Source organism: Oncorhynchus clarkii, chromosome 14, assembly GCF_045791955.1.
Source record: "Oncorhynchus clarkii lewisi isolate Uvic-CL-2024 chromosome 14, UVic_Ocla_1.0, whole genome shotgun sequence".
Taxonomy (NCBI): Eukaryota; Metazoa; Chordata; class Actinopteri; order Salmoniformes; family Salmonidae; genus Oncorhynchus; species Oncorhynchus clarkii.
The window spans coordinates 28,421,826-28,434,718 of NC_092160.1; the positions used below are offsets into that span (position 1 = coordinate 28,421,826).

At 44.3% G+C, this 12,893-nt stretch overlaps 1 pseudogene; it reads right to left on the reverse strand.

Annotated features, from left to right (window-relative positions):
- Positions 1–7,066: 7,066 nt before the first annotated feature.
- Positions 7,067–12,893, reverse strand: part of LOC139365866 (uro-adherence factor A-like) — a 15,735-nt pseudogene continuing 9,908 nt past the window's right edge.

The window sequence follows — 12,893 nt, forward strand, 5'->3', positions numbered from 1 at the left end:
ACAGCAGCACCTAGATCTTATGCACAGATTCTGTCAGACCTGGGCCCTGACAGGAAATCTCAGTAAGACCAAAATAATGGTGTTCCAAAAAAGGTCCAGTCACCAGGACCACAAATACAAATTCCATCTAGACACTGTTGCCCTAGAGCACACAAAAAACTATACATACCTTGGCCTAAACATCAGCGCCACAGGTAACTTCCACAAAGCTGTGAACGATCTGAGAGACAAGGCAAGAAGGGCATTCTATGCCATCAAAAGGAACATAAATTTCAACATACCAATTAGGATTTGGCTAAAAATACTTGAATCCGTCATAGAGCCCATTGCCCTTTATGGTTGTGAGGTCTGGGGTCCGCTCACCAACCAAGACTTCACAAAATGGGACAAACACCAAATTGAGACTCTGCATGAGGAATTCTGCAAAAATATCCTCTGTGTACAACGTAGAACACCAAATAATGCATGCAGAGCAGAATTAGGCCGATACCCACTAATTATCAAAATCCAGATAAGAGCCGTTAAATTCTATAACCACCTAAAAGGAAGCGATTCCCAAACCTTCCATAACAAAGCCATCACTTACAGAGATATGAACCTGGAGAAGAGACTCCTAAGCAAGCTGGTCCTGGGGCTCTGTTCACAAACACAAACACACCCCACAGAGCCCCAAGACATCAGCACAATTAGACCCAACCAAATCATGAGAAAACAAAAAGATAATTACTTGACACATTGGAAAGAATTTACAAAAAAACAGATAAAACTAGAATGCTATTTGGCCCTACACAGAGAGTACACAGCGGCGGAATACCTGACCACTGTGACTGACCTAAAATTAAGGAAAGCTTTGACTATGTACAGACTCAGTGAGCATAGCCTTGCTATTGAGAAATGCCGCCGTAGGCAGACATGGCTCTCAAGAGAAGACAGGCTAGGTGGAAACTGAGCTGCACTTCCTAACCTCCTGCCCAATGTATGACCATATTAGAGAGACATATTTCCCTCAGATTACACAGATCCACAAAGAATTCGAAAACAAATCCAATTTTGATAAACTTCCATATCTACTGGGTGAAAATACACAGTGTGCCATCACAGCAGCAAGATTTGTGACCTGTTGCCACGAGAAAAGGGCAACCAGTGAAGAACAAACACCATTGTAAATACAACCCATATTTATGCTAATTTATTTTCCCTTGTATACCGTAACCATTTGTACATTGTTAAAACATTGTATATATATAATATGACATTTGTAATGTCTTTATTGTTTTGAAACTTCTGTATGTGTAATATTTACTGTTCATTTTTATTGTTTATTTCACTTTGTATATTCACTTTATATATTATCTACCTCACCTGCTTTGGCAATGTTAACACATGTTTCCCATGCCAATAAAGCCCTTGAATAGAATTGAATTGAATTGATAGAAAGACCGCGTCCCATAAGCTCGGAGGGAGAGAGAGAGTTGTAGATAGAGATAGAAAGACCGCGTCCCATAAGCTCGGAGGGAGAGCGAGAGTTGTAGATAGAGATAGAAAGACCGCGTCCCATAAGCTCGGAGGGAGAGAGAGAGTTGTAGATAGAGATAGAAAGACCGCGTCCCATAAGCTCGGAGGGAGAGAGAGAGTTGTAGATAGAGATAGAAAGACCGCGTCCCATAAGCTCGGAGGGAGAGAGAGAGTTGTAGATAGAGATAGAAAGACCGCGTCCCATAAGCTCGGAGGGAGAGAGAGAGTTGTAGATAGAGATAGAAAGACCGCGTCCCATAAGCTCGGAGGGAGAGAGAGAGTTGTAGATAGAGATAGAAAGACCGCGTCCCATAAGCTCGGAGGGAGAGAGAGAGTTGTAGATAGAGATAGAAAGACCGCGTCCCATAAGCTCGGAGGGAGAGAGAGAGTTGTAGATAGAGATAGAAAGACCGCGTCCCATAAGCTCGGAGGGAGAGAGAGAGTTGTAGATAGAGATAGAAAGACCGCGTCCCATAAGCTCGGAGGGAGAGAGAGAGTTGTAGATAGAGATAGAAAGACCGCGTCCCATAAGCTCGGAGGGAGAGAGAGAGTTGTAGATAGAGATAGAAAGACCGCGTCCCATAAGCTCGGAGGGAGAGAGAGAGTTGTAGATAGAGATAGAAAGACCGCGTCCCATAAGCTCGGAGGGAGAGAGAGAGTTGTAGATAGAGATAGAAAGACCGCGTCCCATAAGCTCGGAGGGAGCCTATGCGGGTTTGCCAGAAATTGCTAACATCCGATTTGTATTATTATTGTTTCTATAGATTGACCGGCGCCAATGGCGACAGCTAGTTTTCCTGCGGTTCGATACATAACGAATATTACATTACAGACCAAAATATTTTAGAATTTGCATACATTTAAGACTTAGACATTGCAACTAGGACAGATAGGGTAGAGGTGTTGTGTTGTGAGGTCCTGTTTTATTGTTTTTAAAGAAACATTTCCTGTTTGCTTAAGTAATTTGAGATGGAAGGGAATTCCATGTGATCATGGTTCTATATAATAATGTGTGTTTCCTTGAATTTGTTCTGGATTTGGGGACCGTAATGAGACCCCTGGTGCCATGTCTGGTGGGATATGATGGAGTCCCCTGGTGCCATGTCTGGTGGGATATGATGGAGTCCCCTGGTGGGATATGATGGAGTCCCCTGGTGGCATGTCTGGTGGGATATGATGGAGTCCCCTGGTGGGATATGATGAAGACCCCTGGTGGCAAATGATGAAGTCCCCTGGTGGGATATGATGAAGACCCCTGGTGACATGTCTGGTGGGATATGATGAAGACCCCTGGTGGGATATGATGAAGTCCTCTGGTGGGATATGATGAAGACCCCTGGTGGCATGTCTGGTGGGATATGATGGAGTCCCCTGGTGGCATGTCTGGAGGGATATGATGAAGTCCCCTGGTGAGATATGATGAAGACCCCTGGTGGGATATGATGGAGTCCCCTGGTGGGATATGATGAAGTCCCCTGGTGGGATATGATGAAGACCCCTGGTGGTATGTCTGGTGGGATATGATGAAGACCCCTGGTGGCATGTCTGGTGGGATATGATGAAGACCCCTGGTGGGATATGATGAAGACCCCTGGTGGCATGTCTGGTGGGATATGATGGAGTCCCCTGATGGGATATGATGAAGACCCCTGGTGGCATGTCTGGTGGGATATGATGAAGACCCCTGCTGCCATGTCTGGTGGGATATGATGAAGACCCCTGGTGGCATGTCTGGTGTGATATGATGGAGTCCCCTGGTGGGATATGATGAAGACCCCTGGTGGCATGTCTGGTGGGATATGATGAAGACCCCTGGTGGCATGTCTGGTGGGATATGATGAAGGCCCCTGGTGCCATGTCTGGTGGGATATGATGAAGACCCCTGGTGTCATGTCTGGTGGGATATGATGAAGACCCCTGGTGGCATGTCTGATGGGATATGATGAAGACCCCTGGTGGGAATTGATGAAGACCCCTGGTGGCATGTCTGGTGGGATATGATGAAGACCCCTGCTGCCATGTCTGGTGGGATATGATGAAGACCCCTGGTGGCATGTCTGGTGGGATATGATGGAGTCCCCTGGTGGGATATGATGAAGACCCCTGGTGGCATGTCTGGTGGGATATGATGAAGACCCCTGGTGGCATGTCTGGTGGGATATGATGAAGGCCCCTGGTGCCATGTCTGGTGGGATATGATGAAGACCCCTGGTGTCATGTCTGGTGGGATATGATGAAGACCCCTGGTGGCATGTCTGATGGGATATGATGAAGACCCCTGGTGGGAATTGATGAAGACCCCTGGTGGCATGCCTGGTGGGATATGATGAAGTCCCCTGGTGAGATATGATGAAGACCCCTGGTGCCAGGTCTGGTGGGATATGATGAAGACCCCTGGTGGGATATGATGAAGACCCCTGGTGCCATGTCTGGTGGGATATGATGAAGACCCCTGGTGGGATATGATGAAGACCTCTTGCTGCCATGTCTGGTGGGATATGATCAAGACCCCTGGTGGGATATGATGAAGACCCCTGGTGCCATGTCTGGTGGGATATGATGGAGATGTTAGAGGTGTATATGTTTCCCAACTGGCATGTGTCACGAGAAATATATTCTCAATGTTCATCAACCAATTGAGTTAAACTACTTAGTCTGTTAATCAGGATTTGTAAGATACTGATTGAAATGAAACAGACGGAGGCCCAGCTATGGTGGTCAATAAGGTTTATTCACGAGAGCGCTGGTCTGTTGTACAAAACCATTCATTTTATTCTGGCTTCTCACGCACACACATTCACACTAATATTAGCACACACACATTCACACTAACATTAGCACACACACATTCACACTAACATTAGCACACACACATTCACACTAACATTAGCACAATATGTCCTGCTACGCAGCAGAAAAAATATTAGGGGAATCTGTGAGACTTACTCCCCATCCCCATCCTCCCTCAAGATAGGGAGACCGAGACCCTGGGAAGTACTCTCAGTGGCCCCAGCCAAGGAGACCGAGACCCTGGGAAGTACTCTCAGTGGCCCCAGCCAAGGTCGGCACCAAATCTTGCTCAGACAGTCTGTTTTTAAGATACTATTATAGACATATTGTATAGACTATGTTTATACATAATTCTAATCAATTTCATATGATTATATGGCTTCAGAGTGGAATATTCCAGTCATTCATATAAATTCCATCAACACATGCTATTCCCTATCAGGGCTCTAGACTAACTTTTTCTATTGATGACACTGGTTCTACCAACTTTTTCATTTGATGGCACCAGCACATGATTTGGTCGCACTAAGTTTTTGCTGACTCGTGTCCCATAATGTGCCTGGTTTCCATACAGAACCAGGCTAATAACGAATAGCCAATCTAGAAGAAAAAGAAACGCACACCTATTTAGGCGAGGTGCTGGCTAGCGGAGTAGAAAACTTGAAAATAAAAGAGAGCCGCTGTCAAGCTGTCGAAACGTTGGTAATTACATTTTTGCATCTGAGCTCCTAGAGTGTGCGGCTCTCTAAAAATGACTAGCCACCTTTTAAATTAGCATGTTATTTCAGGGCCTGACATTCAGGAACATTTTACCTCGGGCCACTATGCATATAGTCTGGGTAGCCATTTGATTAGCTGTTCAGGAGTCAAGGAGTCTTATGGGCCTGGGGGTAGAAGCTATTTAGAAGCCTCTTGGACCTAGACTTGGCACTTCGGTACCGCTTGCCGTGCGGTATCAGAGAGAACAGTCTATGACTGGGGTAGCTGGAGTCTTTGACAATTTTAGGGCCTTCCTCTGACACCGCCTGCAATAGAGGTCCTGGATGGCAGGAAGCTTGGCCCCGGTGATGTACTGGGTCGTACGCACTACCCTCTGTAGTGCCTTGCGATCGGTGGCCGAGCAGTTGCCATACTAGGCAGTGATGCAACCCATCAGGATGCTTTCAATGGTGCAGCTGTAAAACCTTTTGAGGATCTGAGGACCCATGCCAAATCTTTTAATTCCCCATGAGGGGGAATAGGCTTTGTCGTGCCCTCTTCACGACTGTCTTGGTGTGAAGTTTGTTGGTGATGTGGACACCAAAGAACTTGAAGGTTTCAACCTGCTCCACTGCAGCCCCATCGATGAGAATGGGGGCGTGCTCTGTCCTCCTTTTCCTGTAGTCCACAATCATCTCTTTTGTCTTGATCACATTGAGGGAGATGTTGTTGTCCTTGCATCACACGGTCAGGTCTCTGACCTCCTCCCTATACGCTGTCTCATCATCGTCAGTGATCAGGCCACTACCACTGTTTTGTCATCAGCAAACTTAATGACGGTGTTTGAGTCATGTCTGGCCGTGCAGTCATGAGTGAACAGGGAGTACAGGAGGGGGCTGAGCATGCACTCCTGAGGGGCCCCTGTGTTGAGGATCAGCGTGGCAGATGTGTTATTACTTACCCTTACCACCTGGGGGTGGCCCGTCAGGAAGTCCAGGATCCAGTTGTAGAGGGAGGTGTTTAGTCCCAGGGTCCTTAGCTTAGTGATGAGCTTTGAGGGCACTATGGTGTTGAATGCTGAGCTGAAGTAAATGAATAGCATTCTCACATAGGTGTTCATTTTGTCCAGGTGGGAAAGGGTAGTGTGGAGTGCAATAGAGATTGCATCATCTGTGGATCTGTTGGTGCGGTATGCAAATTATAGTGGGGTAAGGTTTCAAAGCCTTTCAAAGCACTTCATGGCTACAGAAGTGAGTGCTACTGGTCAGTAGTCATTTAGGCAGGTTTCGTTTGCACAGGGACTATGGTGGTCTGCTTGAAACATGTTGGTATTACAGACTCGGACAGGGAGATGTTGAAAATGTCAGTGAAGGCACTTGCCAGCTGGTCAGCGCATGCTCATAGTACACATCCTGTACTCCTAATTTGTGCATCATTTAAATGTTATCTTTAATTTGCGGGCTAAGCAGGTAGCCTATGGTCTATAGTGTCCTACACAAATATTAACACAAATGACTTGACAATATCATATTTACATTGTACAATTCACAGTGTAGGCTACATGTGATGGCTGACTTTACTAAATAAATGCCCCAGAAATTGATACAAATCATCATTATATCATTCTGCCAGCTACATTGCAGGGAAGGTTTATGGGGAAAGCCTTCAGAAATGTTCTTTCAAACAGTGCATGATGACTGAGATTCAAACAAGACTTCGGACTAAACTTTTTGAGTACCCGGTCTGCATACCCATTGTCGTACCATTGCTGTTTTAATAAATCTTGATAATAAAAAAAAGCTCATTGTGGACCAAAACTAACGTGACCAGCTACATAGCGACCAATTAAAAATGTTTTTCGCACTGCCAAGGCAAAAGGTTGCAGATGCGAGTGTTACTGACGCAGTTTGAGCCCTGGGTGTACTACTTTTGACCAAGGCCTATATAGTACCAGAAAAGTAGTGCACTATATAGAGGCCATTTGGGATACTACCATAGTTACAATGGGAGATAATAAGAGCACACTGTCTAAATTAAATGTTATTTTGTTGAGAGGGATGAGTTAGTAGAGAGGGGTATAATAATAGAGATAGGAAGAGGGAGACAGAGAGAGAGAGAGAGAGAGAGAGAGAGAGAGAGAGAGACAGACAGACAGACAGACAGACAGACAGACAGACAGACAGACAGACAGACAGACAGAGAGCGAGACAGAGAGAGACAGAGAGACAGAGGGAGACAGAGAGATGGAGAGAGAGAGAGAGAGAGAGAGACAGAGAGAGAGAGAGAGAGAGAGACAGAGAGACAGAGGGAGACAGAGGGAGACAGAGAGATGAAGAGAGAGAGAGAGAGAGAGACAGAGAGAGAGAGAGGGAGACAGAGAAACAGAGAGATGAAGAGAGAGAGAGCGAGAGAAAGAGAGAGAGCGAGAGAGAGAGAGAGAGAGAGAAAGACAGAGGGAGACAGAGAGAGAGACAGAGAAACAGAGAGATGAAGAGAGATTAGAGAGAGACAGAGAGAGAGAGAGAGAGACAGAGACAGAGGGAGACAGAGAGATGAAGAGAGAGAGAGAGAGAGAGAGAGAGACAGAGAGAGAGACAGAGGGAGACAGAGAGATGAAGAGAGACCGAGAGAGAGACAGCGAGAGAGAGAGAGAGACAGAGAGAGAGAGACAGAGAGACAGAGGAAGACAGAGGGAGACAGAGAGATGAAGAGAGAGAGAAAGACAGATGAAGAGAGAGAAAGAGAGATAGAGAGAGAGAGAGAGAGAGAGAGAGAGAGAGAGAGAGAGAGAGAGAGAGAGAGAGAGAGAGAGACAGAGAGATTAAGAGAGAGAGAGAGAGAGACAGAGAGACAGAGAGAGAGACAGAGACAGAGGGAGACAGAGAGATGAAGAGAGAGAGAGAGAGAGAGAGACAGAGAGAGAGACAGAGGGAGACAGAGAGATGAAGAGAGACAGAGAGAGAGAGAGAGACAGAGAGAGAGAGAGAGAGAGAGAGAGAGAGGGAGAATAAATGCAGCCCAACGCCGAGGTGGGAGTGTTTAGCTGGAAGGCTGTAATACGGACTCTGAGCTCCTCACTTTGGCTGTTTTAATTGCCAATCAGGTCTGCTGTTGTCTCAGGATAGAAAAGCCAGTGCAACATACACACACACACACTGAGATACACACTGAGATAGATACACACTGAGATACACACTGAGATAGATACACACTGAGATACACACTGAGATACACACTGAGACACACACTGAGATAGATACACACTGAGATACACACTGAGATACACACTGAGATACACATTGAGATAGATACACACTGAGATAGATACACACTGAGATAAACACTGAGATAGATACACACTGAGATAAACACTGAGATAGATAAACACTGAGATAGATACACACTGAGATACACACTGAGATACACACTGAGTAAACACTGAGATAGATACACACTGAGATACACACTGAGATACACACTGAGATAAACACTGAGATAGATAAACACTGAGATAGATACACACTGAGATAAACACTGAGATAGATACACAGTGAGATACACACTGAGATACACACTGAGATACACTTTGAGATAAACACTGAGATAAACACTGAGATAAACACTGAGATACAGTGGGGCAAAAAAGTATTTAGTCAGCCACCAATTGTGCAAGTTCTCCCACTTAAAAAGATGAGAGAGGCCTGTAATTTTCATCATAGGTACACTTCAACTATGACAGACAAAATGAGAAAATATATATATAAATATATATATATATATATATATATATATATATAGAGAGAGAGAGAGAGAGAGAGAGAGAGAGAGAGAGAGAGAGAGAGAGAGAGTTAAATTCCCATATCTACTGGGTGAAATTCCACAGTGTGCCATCACAGCAGCAAGATGTGTGAACTGTTGCCACAAGAAAAGGGCAACCAGTGAAGAACAAACACCATTGTAAATACAACCCATATTTATGCTTATTTATTTTCCCTTGTGTACTTTAACCATTTGTACATTGTTACAACAGTGTATATATATACAGTGCCTTGCGAAAGTATTCGGCCCCCTTGAACTTTGCGACCTTTTGCCACATTTCAGGCTTCAAACATAAAGATATAAAACTTTATTTTTTTGTGAAGAATCAACAACAAGTGGGACACAATCATGAAGTGGAACGACATTTATTGGATATTTCAAACTTTTTTAACAAATCAAAAACTGAAAAATTGGGCGTGCAAAATTATTCAGCCCCTTTACTTTCAGTGCAGCAAACTCTCTCCAGAAGTTCATTGAGGATCTCTGAATGATCCAATGTTGACCTAAATGACTAATGATGATAAATACAATCCACCTGTGTGTAATCAAGTCTCCGTATAAATGCACCTGCACTGTGATAGTCTCAGAGGTCCGTTAAAAGCGCAGAGAGCATCATGAAGAACAAGGAACACACCAGGCAGGTCCGAGATACTGTTGTGAAGAAGTTTAAAGCCGGATTTGGATACAAAAAGATTTCCCAAGCTTTAAACATCCCAAGGAGCACTGTGCAAGCGATAATATTGAAATGGAAGGAGTATCAGACCACTGCAAATCTACCAAGACCTGGCCGTCCCTCTAAACTTTCAGCTCATACAAGGAGAAGACTGATCAGAGATGCAGCCAAGAGGCCCATGATCACTCTGGATGAACTGCAGAGATCTACAGCTGAGGTGGGAGACTCTGTCCATAGGACAACAATCAGTCGTATATTGCACAAATCTGGCCTTTATGGAAGAGTGGCAAGAAGAAAGCCATTTCTTAAAGATATCCATAAAAAGTGTTGTTTAAAGTTTGCCACAAGCCACCTGGGAGACACACCAAACATGTGGAAGAAGGTGCTCTGGTCAGATGAAACCAAAATGGAACTTTTTGGCAACAATGCAAAACGTTATGTTTGGCGTAAAAGCAACACACCATCCCCACTGTCAAACATGGTGGTGGCAGCATCATGGTTTGGGCCTGCTTTTCTTCAGCAGGGACAGGGAAGATGGTTAAAATTGATGGGAAGATGGATGGAGCCAAATACAGGACCATTCTGGAAGAAAACCTGATGGAGTCTGCAAAAGACCTGAGACTGGGACGGAGATTTGTCTTCCAACAAGACAATGATCCAAAACATAAAGCAAAATCTACAATGGAATGGTTCAAAAATAAACATATCCAGGTATTAGAATGGCCAAGTCAAAGTCCAGACCTGAATCCAATCGAGAATCTGTGAAAAGAACTGGAAACTGCTGTTCACAAATGCTCTCCATCCAACCTCACTGAGCTCGAGATGTTTTGCAAGGAGGAATGGGAAAAAATGTCAGTCTCTCGATGTGCAAAACTGATAGAGACATACCCCAAGCGACTTACAGCTGTAATCGCAGCAAAAGGTGGCGCTACAAAGTATTAACTTAAGGGGGCTGAATAATTTTGCACGCCCAATTTTTCAGTTTTTGATTTGTTAAAAAAGTTTGAAATATCCAATAAATTTCGTTCCACTTCATGATTGTGTCCCACTTGTTGTTGATTCTTCACAAAAAAATACAGTTTTATATCTTTATGTTTGAAGCCTGAAATGTGGCAAAAGGTCGCAAAGTTCAAGGGGGCCGAATACTTTCGCAAGGCACTGTATATATAATATGACATTTGTAATGTCTTTATTGTTTTGAAACTTCTGTATGTGTAATGTTTACTGTTAATTTTTATTGTTTATTTGACTTTTGTATATTATCTACCTCACTTGCTTTGGCAATGTTAACACATGTTTCTCATGCCAATAATGCCTCTTGAATTTAATTTTATTTAATTGAGAGAGAGAGAGAGAGAGAGATCGATCAGGACACAGTGGTCCAAGTGAAAATCATAGAGAGGTTACAAAGAGATGAATACAGGAACAGAGTAGAGGATATGAATACATGAACAGAGTAGAGAAGATGAATACAGGAACAGAGTAGAGGAGATGAATACTGGAACAGAGTAGAGAAGATGAATACTGGAACAGAGTAGATGAGATGAACGATGAATACAGGAACAGAGTAGAGGAGATGAATACAGGAACAGAGTAGAGGAGATGAATACAGGAACAGAGTAGAGGAGATTAATACAGGAACAGAGTAGAGAAGATGAATACAGGAACAGAGTAGAGGAGATGAACGATGAATACAGGAACAGAGTAGAGGAGATTAATACAGGAACAGAGTAGAGGAGATGAATACAGAAACAGAGTAGAGGAGATTAATACAGGAACAGAGTAGAGAAGATGAACACAGGAACAGAGTAGAGGAGATGAATACTGGAACAGAGTAGAGGAGAGGAATACAGGAACAGAGTAGAGGAGATGAATACTGGAACAGAGTAGAGGAGATGAATACAGGAACAGAGTAGAGGAGATGAATACAGGAACAGAGTAGAGTAGAGGAGATGAATACAGGAACAGAGTAGAGGATATGAAAGATGAATACCGGAACAGAGTAGAGGAGATGAATACAGGAACATGGTAGAGGAGATGAATACAGGAACAGAGTAGAGGAGATGAAAGATGAATACAGGAACAGAGTAGAGATGAAAGATGAATACAGGAACAGAGTAGAGGAGATGAATACAGGAACAGAGTAGAGGAGATGAATACAGGAACAGGGTAGAGGAGATGAATACTGGAACATAGTAGAGGAGATGAATACTGGAACAGAGTAGAGGAGATGAATACTGGAACAGAGTAGAGGAGATGAATACAGGAACAGAGTAGAGGAGATGAATACTGGAACAGAGTAGAGGAGATGAATACAGGAACAGAGTAGATGAGATGAATACAGGAACAGAGTAGAGGAGATGAATACAGGAACAGAGTAGAGGAGATGAATACAGGAACAGAGTAGAGGAGATGAATACAGGAACAGAGTAGAGGAGATGAATACAGGAACAGAGTAGAGGAGATGAATACAGGAACAGAGTAGAGGAGATGAATACAGGAACAGCGTAGAATACAGGAACAGAGTAGAGGAGATGAATATAGGAACAGAGTAGAGGAGATGAATACAGGAACAGAGTAGAGGAGATGAATACTGGAACAGAGTAGAAGAGATGAATACTGGAACAGAGTAGAGGAGATGAATACAGGAACAGAGTAGAGGAGATTAATACAGGAACAGAGTAGAGGAGATGAATACAGGAACAGAGTAGAGGAGATGAATACAGGAACAGAGTAGAGGAGATGAATACTGGAACAGAGTAGAGGAGATTAATACTGGAACAGAGTAGAGGAGATTAATACTGAAACAGAGTAGAGATGGATTGAGGAAAGGAGAGGAGAGGAGGGGAGGGGAAAGATACATTGTGAGATGATGGAATAAAGAGGGTAGAGGAGAGGTGAAGGGAGGAGAGAGAGAGGGGGACAGAACAGGAGAGGATGATGACTTTCGGCTCCAAAGGCCTCAAGGTGGATCTGGTAGAGGTCAGAGCCCTGGCAGTGTGGTAGAGGTCAGAGACCTAGCAGTGTGGTAGAGGTCAGAGCACTGGCAGTGTGGCAGAGGTCAGATACCTGACAGTGTGGCAGAGGTCAGAGCCCTGGCAGTGTGGTAGAGGTCAGAGACCTAGCAGTGTGGCAGAGGTCAGAGCCCTAGCAGTGTGGTAGAGGTCAGAGACCTAGCAGTGTGGTAGAGGTCAGAGACCTAGCAGTGTGGTAGAGGTCAGATACCTAGCAGTGTGGTAGAGGTCAGATACCTAGCAGTGTGGTAGAGGTCAGAGACCTAGCAGTGTGGTAGAGGTCAGATACCTAGCAGTGTGGTAGAGGTCAGAGACCTGGCAGTGTGGTAGAGGTCAGATACCTAGCAGTGTGGTAGAGGTCAGATACCTAGCAGTGTGGTAGA